A 4,672-nucleotide genomic window follows, 5' to 3' on the forward strand; every position below is an offset into this window, starting at 1 on the left:
GGTGATATGCAAATTAACTGCTAATCAAGATGGTGGCCGGCAGCCAGGCAGCTGAAGCGAACAGGAGGCTTGCTTGCTCCAGTGATGGAGGAAGCCAAGGTTCCCCGCCTGCAGCTGCCGGCCTCTGAGCTGCACTCTAAGAAACAATGTTGCAATTATAGAAGCTAAACAAACCCCAGAAACCTGCTTTTGGCCAGCCGGGCCTCAGAGCTGGAGTTGCAACAGTGTTTCAATTATAGAAGCCAAACAAATGCAGATACCTGCTTTCAGCAGCCGAGGTCTCAGAACTGGAGCCAAGCTTCAGAGCTAAAGCTGGCTCTCAACTCCAGTGACAGCCATAGAAGGTAAATAAATCCCAGAATAAAAATGAAAAAGAAAAAAAGGAGAGGTTGGGAGCTTCAGTCACCCGCCAGCCTGAAAAAAGCCCTCAGCCACTCACCCAGACTGGCCAGGCACCCCAGTGGGGACCCCCCACCCTGAAGGGGGTGTGACCACCTGCAAACAGCCATCATCCCCTCATCCAGGCTGGCCAGTCACCCAAGCAGGACCCCCATCCTGATCCGGGACACCCTTCAAGGCAAACCAGCCAGCCCCCACCCGTGCACAAGGCCTCTATCCTATATAGTAAAAGGGTAATATGCAAACTGACTCTAACAGCAGATGTCCACCTCTTCCCTGCCATGCCTGGCTTCTCAGATCACCGATCACCAGTGATTGGAGAACACCCAGATGCAGGGCCAGAGGCGGGGCTGCGCTGCCTGGGGAACAGGATCCAGTCCCTGGGGGGCGAGTCAGCCAGGCCCCAGAAGGAGACCCAGGGGCCTCCCAAGAGGAGAGTCTCCATGGTCAGAGGGCGCGGTGTCGGGACAGGAATAAAGATGGAGGTGACTCAGATGCCTGGCTGAGGCGTTAGACCAGCCAGCAGGGCCTTTCAGCTGGGACTGGGGTTGGGGTGGGGCAAGGGAGGCGAGCTGTAGAGAACTACAACTCCCAGGAGGCTTAGCGGCTGGGGCCTGGGTGCCTGGCCATGAAATCAGATAGGGCCTGTTGTTTTGCAAGCCACTTTAACCCTAGAGGCTTGCAAGGTTGGAAGTTCTGCGCCTGGAGCCAGGGAGAAATGGAGCTGGAGCAGAGAGAGGGGTCCATGGCAGCTGTGGGCTTTGAGGAGTTCTCAGCACCTCCCGGCTGGGAGCTGGCGCTGCCTCCGCTGTTCGGTGGTCACATCCTGGAGACCGAGCTTGAGACTGAAGTGGAGTTCGTGTCTGGGGGTCTGGGCAGCTCCAGCCTCCAGGAGCGAGACGAAGAGGAGGAGGCAGCCTGAGGCCAGTGGCGGCGGCGGTGGCACCAACGGGAACTCAATCACAGGAAGTACCAGGCGCTGGATCAGCGCTGCAGGGAGATCGAGCAGGTGAAGGAGCGGGTCCTGAACAGGCTCCAACAGACATAGAGGATAACACAGAGACTCCAGCAGGAGCGGAGGTTCCTCATGAAGGTGCTGCACTCCTACGGCATGACTACGGGCCAGGCAGTTCACCATCTTACTGGAGGATGAGGGCAGCCAGGGCACAGACACCCCCACCCCAGGCAACGCTGAGAAGGAGCCTCCGGAGGAAGAGGGGCTGTCCCCGCCCAGGAGGATGCCAGTGCCCGCAGAAGCCAGCAGCCCGGCCACTGGCGAGGGGCCCAGCCAGCGGAAGAGGCGGTGAGCGCCACGGGAAGGGCACTGGGCAGGAGTCCCGCTGACTCCAGAGCTGGCCCCAGTGCAGATAAAGGTGGAGGAAGACTTTGACTTCAAAGCGGTCGAGACTCCGGACCAGCCGTGGGCAAACAATGGCCCATGGGCCGGATCTGGCCCGTTTGAAATGAATAAAACTAAAAATAAAAAGAGACCGTACCCTTTTATGTAATGATGTTTACTTTGAATTTATATTAGTTCACACAAACACTCCATCCATGCTTTTGTTCTGGCCCTCCGGTCCAGTTTAAGAACCCATTGTGGCCCTCCAGTCAAAAAGTTTGCCCACCCCTGCTCTGGACTCAAGTTGGGTTTCTCGGGGGCCAGACAAACTGCTGCCCTACCCCACCCTAGCCAGCTCCCCCTTTGACTGACCCCCCAATAAATGGACCCGATGCTCTCCTCGGCAAAAAAAAAAACAAAACAAAACTTATAGAGGCATGCTTATAAGATCAAATAGTAACAGGACAATAAAAAGAGAACCTGGCTATGATGATCACCTGAACGCTGCCTCTGTGTCATCTGTGTCATTCCTTCTTTGCCGACTCCGTCCACACCTTTGGGAGCCCCTGGACCTGCTGGGGCAGGACCCCAACATTCCTCTTCTTATAAGGACTTCAGTGAGATGGGCTAAGGGTCCCACTGGAACTGCCTCAATTTAATGTAATCCCCTCTTTAAAGATCTTATCTCCATATATAGGTACATTCTGAGGTTCTGGGGATTAGGATTTTAACATACATTTTGTTGATTACCCAAATCAGCCCTTAACAACCAGCATGTTTCAGAAAGTAGATTCCTACAGGTTTATTTACCAAACATTCAGAAGTATTTTTAAAAGAGCTAAGCCCCTCACCCACTGCACGGGTCCCTCCCGGCGAAGAGCGAAGGCCTCGGTTCCGGGCGCTGGAGGAAAACTGGTGCCAGCAGCCAGGGGAAGGGGCCCCCGAGGGGCCCCAGATTGCGAGAGGGCACAGGGCGGGCTGAGGGACCCCCTCTCCCCCAAGTGCACAAATTTTTGTGCACTGGGCCTCTAACATATATACATATATATACATATATAGTAGGGAGACTAAATATTGCAATACAAAGACATAAGGTGAATGAATGAATTAAGATTTTTTAAAAAGTCTCATCTATATGCTGCCTACAAGAGACTCAGTTTAGATAAAAAGACACACATAGACTGAAGTTGAAGGGATGAAAAGATATTTCCTTAAATAGAAATGAAAAGAAAGCTTTACTTATATCAGACAAAATAGACTTTAAAACAAAAACTATTACAAGGGACAAAAAGAAGGCATTACAAATGATAAAGGAAGCAATCCAATAGGACGATATAACACTTATAAACATGTATGTACCCAATGTAGGAACACGTAAATAAAGCAAATATTAACAGGTATAAAGGCAGAGATCAACAGTAATAGGATCATAGTAGGGGATTTTAACATCCCAAACACATTAATTGACAAATAATCTACACAGAAAAATCAACAAGGAAACTGTGATCTTAAATGACACACTAGATCAGATGGACTTAACAGATATTTACAGAATACTAGATTCAAAATCAATAGAATGCGCATTCATTACAATGCTCATGGAACATATTCGAGTATAGACCACACGTTAGGCCATAAAACATGTCTCAGTAAATTTAAAAAGCTTGAAATCATATCAAGCATCTTCTCTGATCACAACAGTATAGAACTAGAAATCAACTACAAGAAGAAAAGTGGAAGAAACAGACACCTGTAGACTAAACAACAGGCTACTAAACAATCACTGGGCTAATGAAGAAATCAAGAAATAAAAAATATATTGATACAAATGAAAATGGAAACAATGATCCCAAATCATTGGGACACCACAAAAGTATTAAGAGAGAAATTCATAGCAATACATGCCAACCTCAAGAAACAAGAAAAGTCTCAAATAAACAATCTAACCTTACACCTAAAGGAACTATAAAAGGAAGAACAAACAAAGCTAAAGTAAGTAGAAGGTAGGAAATAATAAATACCTGAGCAGAAATAGATGAAATAGAGTAACATAAATGACACTCAGAGCTGGTTCTTTAAAAAGATAAATAAAATAGGTATATTTTCATTCAAATGCATCAAGAAAGAAAGAGGGCCCAAATAAATAAAATTAGAAATGAAAGAGAAGTGACTACCAACACCACAGAAATATAAAGGATTGTAAGAGAATACTATGAACACTTGTATGTCAACAAATTGGACAACCTAGAAAAAATGGAAAAATTCCTAGAAACACATAATCTTTCAAGACTGGATCAGGAAGAAACAGAAAAACTGAACAAACCAATTATGAGAAGCAAAATTGAATCAGTAATCAAAAAACAAAAGTCCAAGACCAGATAGTTTCATAGGTGAGTTCTACCAAGCATTAAAAGAAGAATTAATACTTATTTTTCTTAAATTATTCCAAAAATATCGAAGAGGAAGGAAAGTTTGAAAACTCATTCAATATGACGTCAACATCCAAGCTTTTAGGGCCATTCTTGTTTTCTCCTTTACTTTTTGACTCACAATTTCACCAATTTTTATCAATTATACCTCAGATATCTTTGGAATTCATCACTCCTCTTTAGCTTCATTAATACTGCATTGGTGCAGGCCCTCAACATTTCTTGCCTAAACTTTGACAACAGCCCTTTGACTAGGATAGCTTCCTTACCACTGGTCCCTTCCTATCATAGTTCACTTTCCATTCAATCGCTGGCAGTAGTTTTCTCAAAACAAACTTAATACTGTCCCTCTGATGTTTAAAGTTCTCTTCTGACTTTCAATTACTTACAGAACAAAATCTACATACTATGACATATAAAATATTTATTACAATGTACAATATCTTTTGCGATCTTGCCTCCCTCCAAATTTCTAGCATTCATTCTAGCATATTCTTTTCCCTTT

At 45.8% G+C, this 4,672-nt stretch overlaps 1 pseudogene across 1 annotated transcript; it reads left to right on the forward strand.

Moving 5' to 3' along the window:
* Positions 1 to 1,117: 1,117 nt before the first annotated feature.
* On the forward strand, positions 1,118 to 2,109 carry LOC308510828 (TCF3 fusion partner-like; annotated as a pseudogene). The gene is made up of 2 exons: positions 1,118 to 1,819; positions 2,043 to 2,109. The product of its transcript is annotated as a TCF3 fusion partner-like (transcript).
* The last annotated feature ends 2,563 nt before the right edge of the window (positions 2,110 to 4,672 follow it).

The sequence above is a fragment of the Myotis nattereri genome (assembly GCF_964212035.1).
Source record: "Myotis nattereri genome assembly, chromosome: 2".
NCBI lineage: Eukaryota > Metazoa > Chordata > Mammalia > Chiroptera > Vespertilionidae > Myotis > Myotis nattereri.